At 36.2% G+C, this 19,334-nt stretch overlaps 1 protein-coding gene and 1 long non-coding RNA gene across 4 annotated transcripts in view; both read left to right on the top strand.

Annotated features, from left to right (window-relative positions):
- The window catches only part of IL1RAPL1 (interleukin 1 receptor accessory protein like 1), a 669,103-nt gene that overhangs the window by 553,348 nt on the left and 96,421 nt on the right, over positions 1-19,334 (top strand). The gene's annotated exons all lie outside the window — the stretch shown is intronic.
- Positions 4-12,516, top strand: LOC110483264 (uncharacterized). The gene is made up of 2 exons (XR_002467542.2): positions 4-4,605; positions 6,449-12,516. It is a non-coding gene; the product is annotated as an uncharacterized LOC110483264 (long non-coding RNA).

Raw genomic sequence — 19,334 nt, forward strand, 5'->3', positions numbered from 1 at the left:
AGTTTTCATGTGGTTGTGTTTAGTTTCTTTTCTAGTAGAAGTATCTTTTTTTTCAACACGTATTTTGAAATCATATTTTTTCATAACACAATTTCAAATACTATTTTTATTTTATAAATTAAGCCTTAGAAAATGCCACTAGGGAATAAAACTGCTATAATCGTGTATTCTATGGCATGTGGCTGCTTGTATAGATATAGCTGTGATTTTAATTACAAATGGGAGTAACTATTGGAACAGATTGGGATCTAAAGGATCTGGCAGGGCAGCTAATAATAGATTTCTTGGTTATAGACAGATCAAGAATGCTATTGGGATCTGTGGGTTTGGGATTAGCAGGTAGAATGAAGGGCCAGAGTAAACAGGAATCTCTGTTTCTTAAGCTTCCCTCCTGTCATATTCCCTTCAATGCATTTCCACCATCCCACACCTGCTTCATTTCTGCTGACCCACATTTCCAGATTATTGAAGTCAATATTCTATAGGGGCTTTTCCAGCACAGGCAGACTGAGGAATTCTTTTGCACAGCTGTGATATTGTGTTTCCCTTATTTCAGGTATAGGAAAATGAGTGAAAGAATGCACAGCCTTGTTCTCATAACACACCAGGGAAAGAGCAATATCAGAAGCAGGGAATGAATGCTGCTCTAGATGCTTGATGCCTTCATAAAACCTCCTGTCTAAACAAGGAAACACATACAAATGTGGATGAATTATCTTCCCTGGAAATAAACACCTTCTCTGATCTAAACAGAGATGAAATATTATTTCTAGAAATAATTAGGACATTTGTGAGAGACGGTCCAAAGTTTCCTTCATTTGCCTCATGACCGTTGCAAGGACCCTGAAGACCTCTGACAGGAGCAGATCATGGCAGACATTATAATCAGGTAAAAAATGTAATTAACCAACACCTCAGAAAAGTCAGTAAAATATCCACAGTATTTGCTCAGACCACAACTTTCTGTGTGATTCTTGTCCTAAATATTTTTTTAAGAAATTGTTACACTGGACAGTCCAGAGAAATGCTCAAGTCCTTGAAGTCAGAGCTAAGGAGAAGAGCAGCACTTTGCCATGTGTAGGAAACTGCAAGTGAATTTCTGTCATGACAAACACCATGACCAAAATTGTAAGACCGTCAGTACATTAGTTCGTCTTCCTTTGCCTCATTTTCCTATTAAGAAAACAGCAATAATGACTGACCTGTTTTTGAAAGTTTAAAGATTCATGTTTAAATATTGAAAAGATAATAAAAACAACATTAAAATATAGGTATTATTCTGAAAAGCATGATAAACACCATAATAAATTGAGATCATCAAAGGAACTGAAACAACTCTGGCAGTATTTTTCGGTTCTTTGTCATTTCAGGGATCTGTGTACATGCACACGTGCGTACACAAAATAGGCAATTTGCTGTATAGTTTTAATTCAAAGTAATATTTTATAACAGCAAGAAAACAAAAGCAGAAAATGCAACAAAAATAACAACAGCAAAATGATATAAAGGTTATTTTCTGCAACTGTGCATACACACCATGAAAATAGTGGATTTTCCATGGCTGTTTGTATTGTATTGGAACATATATATTTATATGATGCAAATATAGCATGGATTTGGTATGAGCTTGTGCTTTGGTAAAGTCAGATATTTGTAGAGGACATGATTTCCTGACAGCACCAGCTTGTCACCACATTTTCAGTGAGCAATGCGGTGAAGAAGTTGGCAGTAGTAAGATCAGCAAGTGTTCTTACACGATAGGAAGTGGCAGCTGCTCACACTGATCCTTTGAAAAAGAAATGCACGGAAAGGATACTGTCAGAATTGGTAGGCTTGACGTGTGACCTGCCTCAATAACATTTCCCTATGGCAAATCTTACTGTAAAGGTTGTTAATGTTTAAGGTAATGGGATTTGAGAGAAGTAATACAGGGTTGCAATCCAGGAAATTTTGATTTCTGGTCACTGTGCCCCTGACAGAACATGCCCTGACACAGGGAAAGTCACTTGGGGTAAGTTATACCTCTAAGACATCTCTTTACTTTGGTGGACATCCACTTTACTCAGGGCAAGCATCTGCCAGATTTCCATAGCATGAACTCCTGGCTCAGAAGGGCAGGTACCCCTACAGGAATTGGTGACTTTTTCAGCTCCAGTTCTTAGCCAGACTCCAAAAGAAGTTAGGCTTTCCTCCACTTTTCTCAGGAGCCTGGGCTCTATAAGTGTACTGTCTAAATCATCTCTCTTACTCTGCAAAATGTGTGCAGTAAAACAGGCCATGCACTACTGTCAGAACTGGTGTAGATGTGTAAACAGTACAACATATATTTACACTTTTGAATTCCCAATTTCTCTGAAAAAGTTGATGTCTTGTAGTCTTCATGTGACTTTTCTTTTTAATAGAATAATTTTATCTTTTATTCATCCTTAAACCTGATATTTCTGAGTTTTAATAACTCAAAGTCAAGAATGTCCTACTTTCCTCAAATCTTCATAAATTACAAGTAATTTTTGAATAGATAAATGATATTATCTCTACTTAGATCAAAACTTCTGTCTAAACTTTTGAGAACCTTTGAATAAAATACGATAACTATGGGAGCAACAGAGTTTTAATAACTTTAGCTGCTTAGGTAGACATATCTTTTTACCCAGCTCGGAACATCTTTCCTATAATATTATGTGTCTGTAAATTTACAACAAACATAAATCAGAGCCATAACACAAGAATTTCTCACCAATTATCATCTTCAAAAATGAATAGATAAAAAAGAAAGTGCAATATTTTTGAGTGGTGTCTTAAATTATATGTCCACAGATACCTGTTTTTACAGTGAAGGTAATTGCACTAATTCTTTTCTCCAGCACACTTCCAAATTCATAGTACACATAATTACTGGGGTAGGGTAGCCTCAAGTTTTAAAACAAAATTTACCAATTAAAATGTATTTTGAAAAAAATCTTTACATAAAAGTGTCAGAGCAGTTATTAAGGAGCTGCAGATTTCAGCTTCCCTTGTTGAAATCTTTCTGCTTTAACATTTCTGAATCATTTCAATGATTTAATATGTCTATAAGATTATAGACTTCTTATGGGAGGGGTGAATCCCAGAGAAGTGATAATCTTCCCCCAGAAACAGTTAATCATGGATAATTTGCACATACTCTTATTATTTATATTTATTGCTGTGATGCTGCATGGAAACAAACAAGAATAGCGCCTGATTGTACCAGACAGAAACAAAAAAAAAAAAAAAAAAAAAAAAAAAAAAAAAAACCAAATGCCAAGAAGGATATATGCTTTGCATCCAGCAAATTTCAGTCTGGATGAAATACATGCATGGGAAATGAATATTTCACAGAATGTTGTGTAAGCAGAGCTAGAAGAAAATTGACATTAATTCCATGGCTGTAAGCGGGGGCAGGAGGAAAAGGGAGAAGGCAAGAACAGGATGGGAAAGAAAGGAGTCAGAGAGGTGGGAGTGGAGCTGGGGCTGTGGGGAGCACCCTGGTACCTGACTGGCACAGTCAAGCAGATTCTCTCCCCCAGGCTCCCTGCCACCATGTGAGAACAATAAAGGTTTCTTGGATGGCAGGCATCACCCCAGAAAATCTGCCTCCAAAGATTGTGGTGCTGCCAGCACTGTACTCATCTTCCTTTCTTGCAGGAGATGAAAACAGGGCAGAAGAGGATGCAAAAATAAAATATTGTGTGTGGCTTTCTCAGCAATCACCTGAACAAATGTGATTGCTCAAACTGATCCTCAGCTCAGTCATTGCATATGTTCTGTTCTCTCGCCTCACTTAAGGGATTCACGTCAAATAAATCCATTTCTTCAGTTGTATTTACTGTTTCCTGGCAACCACCCACCTTGGAAAAATAAACCCTGTGCAATGAGAAAGAATGCAAGACTATCTCCTTACCCCCTCTACCCACCTCTGGCAAGGCTTTCTAATCTTAATTCCACACACAGTCAGACAGTCTGCATCTAAGTTACTTTCCTGAGACAATGGTTATGCAAGTTAGGGGCATGTCAAGTCAGTTTGTTATTTAAACTCTACAAAGCTTAATCATATGAATAATTCTGATTGATAAAATTAAATATGTGAAGTTTTCCTTTTACTTTCTCAGCGTGTTCATGCAGATGGTCTTTTTCAGAAAGGAAAATGAAATTAATTTTCAAAAGATGACTTCATACAAATAGCTTTCTCATATAACATGAGAAAATATGGCAGAAAATTAATTGAAGCATAAAATTAGTGATGACATAATATTAAACAATAAACAGATTTTGTGAGTTACTTAAATTCACATAATGGGGATTTTTTATATATACCAACAATGTGCATTGGGAAGGCATTTGCAGACATTCACCCCGGAAGCCATCCCCCAGAGTTCATGGGGAGTTCACTTGCAAGGGGAAACCAAGTTTTTCACTGCAGTTTGTGTATGATTGTGCTCAGGTGTGTAAAAGGGCAGGTTTCTCAATCTGCTCTTTCTTTTCCTTTTGTTGTATTCAAATGTTGTGTATTTCTCCTCCTTTATTATACAGTTAACTTGTTCTTGGGGGTAGCTAACAAGGACATTTGAAGAACACTTCAAGAAGGTAAGACAAGGATGCCAGCAGTGAACTGCACCAACAAAGATCTTTAGTTCTTTTCTCTTATTTAAAGACAAACTGTAACCAAAGCATGGAGGACAGCAAGTATATATTAGTTCCCCAGTATATTCTAAACTTCATTAACTTGCACATTAGGGACGTGAATCCTCAAGTTTAACTTTTTCAGGGAATGAAAAGAGACTAATGCAGCTACACACAACTAGTATAAATTACAGTAAATTGTGAAGAGTAAGGATCAGATAACTTCCTGAAATTAGGTGAGGTTCACCAAAAGCTTAATGACCCACCTAGAAGAAGAAAAAAATTGCATTGAATCACAGAATCACTTAGGTTGGAAAAGACCTCTAAGATCATCAGGTCCAACAATTAACCCAGCGTTGCCAAGTTCACCACTAAACCATGTTCCCAGGTGCCACATCTACATGATTTTTTGGAACATTTCCTGGGATGCTGACTCTACCACTGCTCTGGCCAGCTTTTTGTGATGCCTGACTACCACTCCAGTGAAGAAATTTTCCCCAATATCCTGTCTAAACCTCCACTGGTGTGGCTTGAGAACATTTCCCTTCAGCCTATCAGTTCACCCTTGGTGAAGAGACCAATGCCCCAAGCTGTCTACAATTCCTTTCAGGTAATTTTAAAGAGCAACAGGGTCTCCCCTCAGTCTCCTTTTCCCCAGGCTAAACACTCCCAGCTCCCTCAGCTGCTTCCTTAACTGGCACCAACCTCAGTGGTATGACTTTTGTGCAGAGATAGATGGCCTTTTCCAACCTAAATGATTCTGAGATCAAGTACAACCATAAACATTTTGCTACAGCCTGGAAACAGCACCTGTCTGTGTGTGTTTGGATACATGAGTGTCCTGCAGATCCTCAGTGGCCAACAGTCCTGTGTGACACAGCATAGCAAGACCTGAGATGCAGCTGAGTGTTCAAAGAGCCACTGTCTTTAAGAAGGACAGAAGGAAAGCTTAGGGAAAAGGAAGGGAGAAATCCTTCTTCCCAGTTTTTCTAAATATCTTAAATTTTCTTTCCTTTCAAAAGAGGTATGTTACTAACAAGAAGACAGTTTAAACTAGCATGCTATTGGTACAATTAAGTTTACAATCTATGGCAAAAGATGCTAGATGATATTCATCTTGCAAGGAGAGGAACAGGCGAGGAGCAAGTTTTGATAATAGCTGGTCTCAGTGATTTGCAATGGGATTTTGATGTACAAGTCTATTTTAGCTAATATCACAAATATAGTGAATTAAAAAAATTCAGTAAAGTACAGCAAAACTGTATCTTGAGACAGAAACAGCAGATTTTATTTTAAGAGACTATGTAGACTAATTGTAGTTGCTGTGGGAAGAAAAGCAAAACTTTGCATCCTGTGATATATAAGATCATGAATCATATAGAATAAAATCTATAGCCCTTTTCAATGCCAGATGGAGAGGAGGTCATTTAAAATGAAAATGCAAGAGATTCAAAACAAGAGGTCCTACTTTACATAGTATGTAAATAGTCTGTGGAACTCTGTACCATATACAATAGTGTTCAAGCAAATAAAATTCTAGGATTTAAAGTTAAATTTATGTAAGTCTACTAATAGTCTGTGAGATTGAAATTAAATAGATTATTAAGCAAATTATTTCAGTATACTGAGAGAGCAAGAAATTTTCTCCATAACTTTTTTTCTTTCCATTTCTAAAACAGAGACTCCAGATTTACATTTAAAATTTAGTTATAATCTTTTTATATTCTAGTTAGCTACTGGGGTTTTTCTGTGTGCCTGTGTCAAAAAAAGCCCCACCAGAAGTAACACTGAATTTTCATTTTCTTAGTAGAATAGAAGAAAGATAAAGGGAGGAATACTACAGACGAAGATGAGATTTCCTATTGATTAGAGAAATACATGATTGGAGTAAGAGGCAGCCGCCAGATGAAGAATGCACAAAATGTCTGGCACTGCTTGAAGTTGTTTTTGTTGGGTTTTTTTTTCCTTGCAAAAGGGAGTGACAAATACACCTATTCAGTTTGACTCTGATCACTGAAATGAATTACTTAATTCTGATTCATGAGGCCCCATGGTTCTCAAGGAAAAGAGAAGAAAGAATATCACAACAGAGACAAGAAGCCTGAAGAAAGAAAATTTAGAACTCCAACTGGTATGTTAGACTATTAGAGGAAATAGTAAATTTTGAAAAAAAGGGAAGATTGGGAGAGTTCTGAATTCCTTGATGACACTATATTGAGAACATATTAATATTTTGCAATGCAGAATGTTGGATCAGAACTTTAAGAAGGAACCATCATGGCTGAATCAAAAACTGTTCAACTACATGAAGCTCAAGCTTAAAGTAGAAAATAATTTAGTTCATTAGAGATGAGTAGAGCAGGATGCTCACATTTGTGGAGAGAAAATCAGAAAAACACAAAGCTTTCCATAGCTACTGAGACATAAATGATATTATGGAAATACTTTTTTTAATTCTAGAAGGACCAAAACTCTGTTTCTATCACAAATGTGTTTTATTGTTGCAATAGACAACTTTTTGATCCCTGTGAAGCAATGCATCTTTTTTCCTTTAAGATTTGGATGATCTTGGATTTCCACCTTTGAGCCAGGCTAGGACTAAAACTGATGCATTTTTCTGCTGAAAGAAAATTCAAATTATGCTTCTAGTAGTTGTCTTTTTTTCAGCCTGAATAGCAAAATGTTCCCCTTTTATTTTTACTCCAGAAAATGCATGGTGGGAATAATCTGAAAAGCTTGAAATCTCTACCTTATGCTGTGTAGAAAAATGTATTCCTCTAGAAAAAAGATATCAAGGCCTGGATTAAGGAGATCAAATTTTAATGGAGTCAAAATTAATTCTTTTTCCAGCACACAGCAGTAGTATAATTGACAGATGATTATATATCAGCCTTTGCCAAGAATATTGCTAAGCACTTTAAGTCTGGCAAACTCTGTGTTACTTTGTGATTGGTAGAAAAATCTATAATTTTCTCTTGGGGAAAGGCCAATCTTATATCAACTCAAATGTTACACCATGCTCTTTCCTTCACAAAATTCCAGCTGCACACACTGGATGTGCTCCTAAAATTATAGATTTAATTTATTTTTAATAGAATTGCAAATTTATTTATGGAAACAAGCTGACCAAAATTGACTTTCCAACTCTTAACATTTTTGAAGATGTCAAGATGCTTCTCCTCTGGATTTCAACTCACAATTGACTTATTAAATTAATGGTAGCAATTCATGATCAAGGATTATGGCAAGTCATTGAGCCACTGGAGCCTTTTCCTCTCACTGAATCTGAGTCTGAGTAAGTTTCTGCTTGTGCAGCCCAAATACTTAATACTCTGAAAAGCTTTTGGTCATACACTCTTGTGATTATTTTGTTTGGTCTAATGGGATATTTGGGATTATGAAATCTTTCTAAAAGGTGTGAAAAACTGTAGATAGCAATTGCTTGAACAGTATTGCACATTGCCATGTCATGTTTGTGAGATTATACATATACTATATATATATATGCACAAAGGAAACTGCTGAAATCAACTTTATGAGAACTTAGTACATTTAAATAGTCAGTTTTATGGTGTCATTCAAATGATAAGTTTTCACCCTCCTTTTCAGAAGAAGGCATTGACCATCTCAGGCCATAAGGCACATACAGTTTATCAATGCCTTTCTTCATCAACAAAATAATTTTGGAGCAATTTGCATATAAGAAAGAATCAATATCAAATCTCACAAATGTGTTATTTGATGCAAATTTAAATAAGTACTCAAACTTTACTGAATACTCATGCCTTTTCTTTTGTCATTAATCTTTTCACATTTCCCTCTTTGGTGGTTTCAGTTTGATGAACTGGGCAGAAACACCAATGAAGTGTAGGGGTCTCATTAGCTTGGGCATGGCTTGAGGGGTTTCTAAGAGATAAACATTGTTCACCCTCCTGTGTACAGGCAGGTTGATGGAGCTCTGATATTTTTTATTCAAACCATAGAAAGATATCATTTAAGCCAAATTATAATTGTGAGTCTTGACCAATTTGACACTGCATGCCTAGAGGGAGTTGCATCAAATCTGCTATTGAACAGCTGGGTGCCATCTTATCCTCTCATATCTGAGCTGAAAATGCACTGCTGGACCAATGGGCCAATTGCTTCTACTTGAATGAGAAATTATATAACTGATGCTAACTGCAAGGGTGTTTTGGGGTTGTAGAAACAAGAAGAGAGAACCATAGGAGTGCACAGTTAATTACAAAGACAAATTAACTCACTGATTATAGCTTACATTTCTTGCTAACCTGCCTGCATTAGTTATTTTTCACTGATCAAAATAATTACATTGCAGATATGCATATATTCAAGCACAAGTCATTTGCTCTCAATAAAAAGGGAAAGTAGCTAAGATATGTTAATCCTTTTCTTTAAAGTAAATGAAACAGTATACTGTCAGTTGCCATCTTTAGGACAAATAATCCGTGTACTTCATGCAGAAAAAATAATCAAAAATGCCTGCATAATTCTTCCTTTAAAAAGTACTTCTGGAATACTAGTGCAAAAACTCTTCTGAGATAAAATTGGTAAAGCAGTTCATTTTTAACCAAAGGATAGCTTTTCCCAAAGTACACCCATATTCTGATTATGATCAAAAGGTGTATTTGACTGCAGAGTCCAGATCCATATGTCATTAGAAGAACAAGCATAAGTAACCTTTTCTTTTCTAGAAGTACTGCAAATGCTTAATTAGGATTGAAGTTGTCTCTGGGGTGACTGTACCTTTACTTATATCCTAAATGACATATATCCTAAATGACATTTATTACCAGAACCTCATGCATTCAAATGCAAGAAAAACTGGGGAGCAGCCTTAGCAGTGAGCACTGCAAAGGAAGCTCAGCAATGAATCCTGGCAGTGAAGCTCTAATCATTGCTTTCATGGCAATTATGCAGTGTACTGAGCAGGACTTCAACTCATAGAGAAAGATGGACAATGAATACTGAATTTTAACCTGCCTTTTAAGACATTCTAAACTAATTTAATTGGGATCACATAATTACTCAAAAGGCAATCTCAAGTGCATTATCATCCTCCTGTGTCAGCCTTCCATGCCTTGTTATCCTGTTAGAGTGTGTCAAAAAATTGTCACAGGAGACTGAATCTTACAGAGGATAATAACCCTACTGCTGCTTCTTCAAGCCTTAAACCTGAGATTTGAAATAATGAGAGGGCTATGCTTCTGGGAAGAAACCTTTTTAATTCTGGGGGGATTTTTTTTCTTTTTAAGCTAGACCACCCATCATAAGGCTTTAAAAACAATATTTTGAACAGTGGAATCTTCATGGCTTTTGTTCACTGATTTATTATGTATTATTTTCAGAAATATCCAACAGTCCCTTGCTTGCTGGGCTATATATATTCCTAATGATCCCTTTCCATCTCTGTAGAAAAGAAAGAACATGGAAATTATAGTTCTTAGGATGGCATCTCATCTGTTTTTTACAGAAAGTTTACAAGTAGAATATATTCTGATTTTCTTTTCCCTTTCATTTGAATCCACATTGAAGTTTGAGAGCATCCTGCAGCAATGTATGTGTTGGTGTTACTGTTTGTACCATTTGTTACCAAAGAGAGAAAAAGGCAAATGAGCATTACCAACTAAATTTCTTGCTTACTTGTTATTCATGCCCACTCCCAAAAGCTTTGAATTCTACCAAAATTAAGGAATCTGATGGAACAGCTAAAATAAATAATTTTCAGACAAAGTCTTCCATCAAACTTGGCTTTTATGTGTCAGAAAGCAAGATAATAAAATTCTTCTGCCCCTGCCATCAGTATCTGGATTGGGAGCTTAATGATGCACAGGGACACTGTCATTGCTACTCTGTCCTCAAAAGTGAATATTAAACTGTCTTTCCTGCATTTATTTTTACTTGGTAATCATTCATTTTACCAGCAGCAACTGTAGCCCTTCCTGAATTGCTCCCTCCCCCATTTTCAGGGCCCATAGGTAACCATGTTTAATCTTCACAAGCATTTTAAATTTTAATAGTACTTCCCAGCTGGAAGTCATTGTGGATTCTTAAACTTTACCTGTGAATTCATTGCTTTGCATCCTTTTGCCAGACCGTACAAAGCTCTGTACATGCATGGTGTGAGATTCAGAAAGGAGAAGCATCCCTTTTCATTTTGCTAATTTTCTGGGTGATGCTTTTAAAATCAGCTGAAAGAGAGACAAGCTATTGCTGACAGCAGGCTTGGCTTGAACAAAAGAGATCAATCTATAGCCAGATCCGTCTGCTGCAAGTGCTCCCAGCAGCATTCATATCTTTTTACTTGAAGTACTTCCATTTGGAACTGCTATGCACAGATTTTCTTCCTCACCACTTTCATCAAGCAATGGTGATTTGATGTCAGGTTTTAAGGACAAGAAAATCAACATAGAGCAATTTGAAAATGACTGAATTACTCTGTTTCTAAATTTTTTTCAGACAGAACACCCTAGGTAATCAGGAACAGTTATAGACCAGGTTTAATGTGGGCATAGCTTTATGACCCATAAGTGAGAGTGGATGCACACTAACAAAGCTAGTTCAGCACGAGAGGCCCAGAGATGAGAAGGGCATTACTGGCTCACAGTGCTCCCAGCTGAATCTATCCTTGCTGCACAGCCAGAGAAATACCTCGGTATTTTGTGACCTGATGTGATGGTGAAAATTGGCAGAATTTAGGGGCAGAAGTGTTGCAGTATAAATAACCTGTAAGACATGATGGTATTTCTGGTGTGGTGAGAAGCAATTAGGACCTTCCTAATGCAGAAGGGCTTAGAGCACTTTGGAAAGGACAATGGCTTCATGTTATTTTGACTTCTTTAGGGAGGGAAAGGAGAGGAAAATCAGTAGAAAATATGTGTCTTCCATGGACACACTACAGAAATGACCAGAGGAGGCCACTGTAGACAGAGCCTGATACCACTGTATTTCTATTTATTTTACACTCCTGAGCAAATAGGGTTAATTAATCCCATTATCAAAAAAAAAATTAACATGTCAGTGATGTGACCAATGAAAATTAACATATTTAAAATTGAAAAAAAGGAAAAAACAAACAACCAAACTAAAACTGGTTGGCACCATTATTGGTATTTATTTTCTGAGCAGTACAAGAAGGAAATAATTATTTAATACTTTATAACTTTGGCGATATAGTACCAACATATGTGACGACATTTTAATAAATATCAATTGTATGACAGTGACACAGGCAATCCCATGTAAAGACAGTGACTATGTAAGCAGCAGTAAAAGTTTGGAGCTCTTAATACATAAATAAGTATGTATAACATCCTTCAGTTTACTGACAACTCCTTCAATTTGCTGAAAACTGAAAACTACTACTTTTGGATCAAATTAACCATAAAACAAGATAGCTGTATAACAATTATAATATTTTAATAAATTCTGTTTACACTTATTAAAATAAGATTTGAAGAAACTGCAAACCAATCCAAATTATACTACTTCAAAATATTTAAAAATATTTTTACTTTTTAAGCACGTGCATTTTTTAATCTAAGCAACTTTACATTGAAAAATTAATTAGGAAATTATTTCATATTTACAGAATTTTGGTTCATATTTACTCACAAACTCCAACAATTACCAAATGAAATACATCAACAAAAAAGCAAAATTTAAATAAAAAGCTGTTGCCTCTCATCTCATTCAACAAACACAGACTAATTAAAATCTGTATCACCATAAGATAGAGTTCATTGCATGTAATCAACAGAAAAATGAATATATTTTTCTTTGTTTCTTAGTGCTTTGTTTTCTATACTGATTTGTGTTATGCATTCATTAAACATATAATAAACTGGATTGATATAAGCATGTGAAAAAATATTTTGGTGTTTCTCTTCAAAGGAGCTTTATTTTAACAGGTACAACTCAGTCCTCAATTGTTTTTTAGGTATAATGCTAATAGCAGTAATTATATATTCCTTTATCATCATATTCTTATTTGTCACTCACAGTTATTTACATGTGAATTCAGAAATGGCATTTTACTTACTGCTAGGCAGCTGAGCAGTGTCACTTAATTTATAACAGGACTAATTAAAATTAATGAGTTTTTTATAATGTTCTTTTCTATGTTTACTGCATGAAGTTTATTAAAATATCCAATGCAATAACAATAAAATCCTTATTCAAAGTAATAATAGGCATATATATTTAATTCAATGTTAACTTGCTTTCTGTTAAACTGAATAGAGGTTGAAAACTTTAATGGCACCATGGTGGTTTTGTTTATCTTTTTAATGTTTTCAAATACTTCTCTGTAGGAGTCTCCTCATAAAATCATAGAATGATTTGGGTTAGAATGAGGCCTTGAAGATCATCCAGTTCAAACCCCCCTGGCAGGGATGATTTCAACTGCACCACGTAGCCCAGAGCCCCATCCAACCTGGCCTTGAATTCACCAGCTCTGCTTTGCTCTCCTGGTTATTCATGCCTGGAACCAAAGCTTTGAAAGGCCTTTTTGTATAATCCAACTTACTGTGTTTCTTCATTTTTTCTTAGTTGCTAGGGAAAACAAGGATGTTATTGATAAGAATTTCAACAGTCTGTAGTTTTCATTGTTTTTAATATTTTTTTTTTTTCTAAATGTCGTTTTCACAAAGTGCTAATGGTTATTTTCTCCTAACTACATAATAGGCTCCTGTCACCTCTTTGCATCCCTCTCTAAGGACAATGCATTTCCCTCCTTTATCATAGTCATGAAAAAGCAGTAACAGCATTCAGCATTCAACAAGGTCACCAACTCTTCCACCATAACCAAATGTAGAAGACTATACTTTAATAAATTTCTTGTTACAAATACTCTAAAGATACATTCTTGCTGTGGGACCATTCTATTAGCACAAAGCATCAAACTAATTAGGAGCAGCACACATGCAAATGAAGTTGTTCATCTTAAAAGACTTTGAATAATGCCTCTATGATTAGCAAAGCAATTAAAATAGCAATTCCATGTAATTATTAATCTTTTTAATAAATTCTGTACACTAGATTTAGTTCATTTTTAAGTCCTAAATCAAAATATTTCTTTACATTATATTCAAGTATTGTTTATTAGTTATATTATTTGTTTGTGTATTTTTAATTAATAACTCTAGCCACTTAATTTAAAAAGTTTTCCATTGCTTCTCATACTTAGAAACAAACATTTATAAGAATGTCCTAATGTCCTAATATGAAAAAGTGGCTATAGAATGGCTCTATCTTTATGACTCATTCATTCTACCGAGAGAGCATTTACATTATGAATTTTTATCCAGTGTCTTTTTAAGACACAGAAATGGTTCTGAGCTTAAACAGGAAGGAATGAAAATACTTTTTTATTTTTTTCTCCTTGTCTCGTCTACTCACAGTTTCATGCACACGTAGCAGTGCAGTGAATTCAAACCCTTGTTTACTGCTCACTGACCCCAGGGATAAAAAGTTTGGGTCTATGGACCTGGAGACAAATACACCTCTGTGCTGTAGGATCTGTTTTTTAGGATGAAACATTTTCACAGTCATGTAGAAAGATGTAAGGTGAGAAGTACCAGCAGCCAGCCTTTCATCTGTTTGCTAAATCCCCTCTCTGCTCTGTGTATTAATGAGGCAATATGTCTAAAACACTGATATCTTTAATTTATTGGTGTTTAAAAAATAAAATCAGTCTATCTTCAGAAAGGGGCCGGTGTTCCTTCCTGCTTTGTCTCATATCTTCTCTTCACATGACCTATGGGTCCTTCTCAAGATGAGAAGGAAAAGCTGAAGGTGTTGCACTGAAAGATGCTCTCCATGGGTAAAGGTGAATCCTTTTGAATTGGATGGCATAAAGCAACACAAGGTGAGGGAGAACTGCTGGGAAAAGCTCTGCAGAAAAGGTTCAGAGAGCCCAGTTTAACATGAGCCAGCAGTGGGTCCTGTGGCAAAGACAGCCCCAGCACTCTGGGCTGTGTTGGCAGTGGTGGAGTAGGCATGTCTGTGGAAATGATCCCTTCCCTTCACTGGACATCAGTGAGTGCATCTGGAGCAGTATCCAACTGCTAAAGAAAAGAGGGAGAGGGGGAGCTCCAGGCTGGACCTCCCAAAGTGGCCTATGTTCTGTATGCCATGGCAAGAGAGAGGGTGTGTCCCTTTGCATTTTATTTTTCCATCACAGTGGCAGCCAGTTCACACTGGTAAAATTCATCTGCTATGAAAAGAGAATTTCCTCATGATCCGCCTGTAGCTGTCCAAGTTCACACACTGCTGACTGTCACTCGGGATGCCCTGTAGGGGACTTCCACAACCAGTGCTGCTTCATTCTCTTAATTTCTGTCAAGAAAGGAGGCAATTCAGCTTTACACAAAATAGCCCAAACCCAAATGCTTAAAGAATATCTCTATTTTAGCTAAACATTAGTATCTACCTTGAATTCCCTGTGAAAAGCATTATTTAAAGAAATGCACAGGGTAGCCTGCATTCTGCTCTGGGCATTAAGAGCCATGTACAAATTCTTCAGCCTTTTCTCTGATCACTAAGTTGCTTTCTTTGCCTTCCAAATCAATATGACTGACTACTTTTCCTGAAAGCATCTTCAAAATGCTTTTTATTTCAGAGATTAGTGCACTGTATTGTTCTCCTTTATCCCATGTTCTTAAAGCCAAATGGTTTTCATGGCACAATCATCTGAAAGCAGTGGAAAAAATGAGCATTGGAAATTTTGACTCCAAGATACTTCCTCCTTTGCTGACCAAATTGAAAATTCGTATCATAACATATTTCCTAGCACAGCACATCTTTACATTGAATCAATATGTATGTGTTGGATACTGAATTGTGCTTTGATCTTATTTTCTTTCACCCAAAGAAAACTTATACATAGAGTATGACATATATGTAGCTGTTTTTCAGCTTGTTCTTTAGCTCAGATGACATGATATACTTTGATAAGCAATTCTGCCCAAGAAATATGGGAAGGAAAAAACGGGAAGGGAAGGGAAGGGAAGGGAAGGGAAGGGAAGGGAAGGGAAGGGAAGGGAAGGGAAGGGAAGGGAAGGGAAGGGAAGGGAAGGGAAGGGAAGGGAAGGGAAGGGAAGGGAAGGGAAGGGAAGGGAAGGGAAGGGAAGGGAAGGGAAGGGAAGGGAAGGGAAGGGAAGGGAAGGGAAGGGAAGGGAAGGGAAGGGAAGGGAAGGGAAGGGAAGGGAAGGGAAGGGAAGGGAAGGGAAGGGAAAAGGCTAATATGAAGGTGTTGGGTCTTTTAGTTTTTTGGGTTTTTTCATTTGAAATTTGTTTTTGGAAGGCAAACAAAACCCTGAAACGTTTTTGAATATCAGTATTATGCTCACTGAGCATTTTGGATTAGAATGTGGGTATCTTTATGCCTATACCCTAAATTCTTTCTCTCTCTCTCTCTCTCTTCACACACTTCTTATTTTAAAAAGTTCATCTTTGTCTAAACTGACATATCTCTGGGCTGTTTTTCATCTTTGCAAAAACCATTTTGATATTTACCTAACTCTGCTTTAAAGCAACTTCTTGTCCTCTTGCAAATGATCTGGTCTGTACAAGGCTCCCAAGGATCCATTTGAATAACCCATGACAAATTAAATCTTATAGAATTGTAGAAGGTATTTTGGATGTGGTGCAGAGCTCAGGGAAGGTAAGGGGTGTGAGGACATGAAGGCAGTGGCTGTCCTGGTGTGTCTCTGCTGCTCATGTGTGAGGGTGACAGGTGAGCTTTGCTTGCTGAGGACAGCACTGCTTGACCCCAAGCAGGAGATGAAAGGAGCTGTGTGCAGAACGAGCCTCTTCCTTTCACAGGAAGGTTGGTCATGGTAACATTTGCTTGCAAAGAGAAAGTTTTTGATTTTTACTTCTACTGGCTGCTCCGAATGTTTTCACCAGGGAATCCGTGCCTAAGGTGTTTCTGAGTTCAGACCAAATGTTTCTGTTTCATCTAGAAACCTTCCAGTGTTTCCATTCATATTTAACTTTCCATTACATCTTCCAATTCCCAAATTGCTTAGGGAAGAAAAAAAGAAGTTTTTATAATGTCAATTATTTCCTAAGTCAAAGGTCTTGGCAGAAAAGTAAGAAGTTTGCAACAGTTTCTCACATTTTTCAATTAGGAGGAATGAGGCATACTGCTGTTTATAGAAATTTATTGCCAGCATATTTTTTGTTTGCTCACCAGATAAGCTACATAACTAAAGGTAAACCCTTCAGATTACCTATTCTTTTTCACCGTCTCAGACTTTATGAGCAGAAAACTGTTGAAAAACATTTACCCTTCTCAGAGATGTCATTACTGCTTTCCAGATTGGTTCCTATTGCAAAATCAACAATAACACAAGAAGTGCTACAATTCAAGCTTTTTAGAGGGTGGCAAAATATCACCAGAGAAATGAAACTGTAGAAGATGTCAGCCATCTGTTGTTTAACCCAACCAAAATGTATTTATTGCAATTCTTTCATAAGGACTGTGTCTTTAGAAGCCAATACAAGTGCATTTGTTGTCAGCAGAAGGCATCCTTTAATTATAATAGGAAGAGGAAACATTCCTCTTTGCCTGATGATACAGAATTTGGAGAAATAGTATCAACAAACCCAGAAACATCCTAAATGAAGAATCCAGCTAACAAACACATTGTACTCTGTTGTGTGGCTGACAAGATGTTCTAATATGAATCAATCAGATGTTAGGTTATAAACAGAAGTATGCAACACATTCTTTCTTACTGACTCACTGCCTTTCATCCAACATGATGTTGTCAGAAATAGTGAAAGATGGCAGCAAAAAGAAAATCAAATGTGAAAAAGACCTGAAAGAGATTCTAAAAATATATCTATTATTATTAAATTTCGAGATTTCAAATACTTTTATGTGTCTGTTTTAGTTCAGAAAAAAAAAAATCAGGTATTAAGTGATTTATTTATTAAGGTATTAAAAACACATCCAAAGCAAGTTAATCACCAAAATGATAGACATAATTTTCAAGAATGAATTTGACTGATGAAAATGGTTACCAGCATAATAACATATTTGTTTCAAGTCCAAATAAAAAATTACAGATTCAAGAAACTGTTATTTGGAAACCTATCTAAGTACATCACAAGGATTTTTTGATACCTCTAAAGTGAGAAAATTCAGCAGTTCTCATTGTACTGAAAAAGAAGCCAATATTTTCAAATATAGAAAAGCAGGACACATAGAAATATGTTATAGATGAAAACATTCTTTTAAAATAGTCTTAAAGAACAGCATTCTTCTGAAATAGCATTACAAAAAAAAAAATCAGGTGGATTAGTGTATAGCATTTGTGGTACACAATTATACTGAATTTATTCTTTAAATTATTTTTTCCTTTTTTGTTTGTATCACCATAGGAAATTATTATTTTTTTTTTTTTACTTTCATTGTCCTTTTTTTTCTTCTGAATAAAGAGGACACTTTACTTATATGAAAGTGTGGAAAATTGTTCATTATTATGTTATTAAAAGCATTGGGAAACAAGACAAATTCTGCCTCTAGAAGCTGCATTTCCTACAGTAATAGCTTTAAAAGTAATTTGAGATTGTGTTATGAAATTCTGTCTCCACAGAAATATTGCTATTGATGTAAATTGAACCAGGATGATGTAAATTGAACCAGGATGTCGTCCATAAAGTAATTTCCTTCTTAACAGAAAAGCTGATTTAAATATGGAACTTACAACAAGCCCAGTAGAAGAACTAGAGTCAAGAGCTGGGTGAAGAAAAAGCAATCTGAGTTTTGATTTTTTTATCAGCATGAAGGAAGCAAGGGAAACAGGATGCTTTCCAAAGTGGTACCAGTAAAAGCTTTTTATCCCATACCACAGGAATGTGTGCACTGTATATGCTGTCAAAATACTTTTAAAACTTTGATGGCAGTCTTAGTACCTGCATATCCCTTGTCGTTAGAAAGGTTAGGTGCTGTCATCATTGTAATTCTCTTTCCATGTCTGAAATGGATCTTTGAACTCGTGATTAATTGAAACACAGCACAGGTTTTAGTCAGAGTCTTTCTGGTTGTGAAAGCAAGTTGGACTCTAGTAACCAAGAGATTTTGTTTCTTCTTGCCATAAAGCTACCATTACAATTACAACTTGTATTGACCCCTTTGTATGTGGGGGCATCAGGTTTCATCCATAGCTTGGTCTTTCCATTGGAATGCTTTATTCCTGTGAGCTTTTGTGGAAGGAGCATTGAAGCAGCGGGGTGGCCGCAGCCTTGTGGCCATGTCAGTAGTGTGAAGTCCATCTCACTGCAAGAAATGAAGAAAAGATAAAATCAGAAGATACTGAAGATCACAGAATGAGTCTCTTTAGAGGAGGCTGATAGATAGCTTGTGTGTCAGGCAGCAAAATTCCTGGATGCAACAGTCAGAGCAGCAAACCCACGGGCTACATCTGAATGTGCTGAATGTCAGGGACATGTGTCCTGTGCCTGCTTGGACATGAAATGCAGTAAGCTGATCATCATGTATTTTTTGCATTTGAATACACTTAAATTGAGATTGTTTACAAATTAGGTAACATATTTTTTATTAGTTGCATCTAAAAACACCACAAATGTTTTCTTGCATAATAAATTATTTGGTACATTTTTTTAATGTTTCATAAAGGTCATTAAATACCTCTTCCCTTTGA

Source organism: Lonchura striata, chromosome 2 (genome assembly GCF_046129695.1).
Source record: "Lonchura striata isolate bLonStr1 chromosome 2, bLonStr1.mat, whole genome shotgun sequence".
In the NCBI taxonomy this organism is placed as follows: domain Eukaryota; kingdom Metazoa; phylum Chordata; class Aves; order Passeriformes; family Estrildidae; genus Lonchura; species Lonchura striata.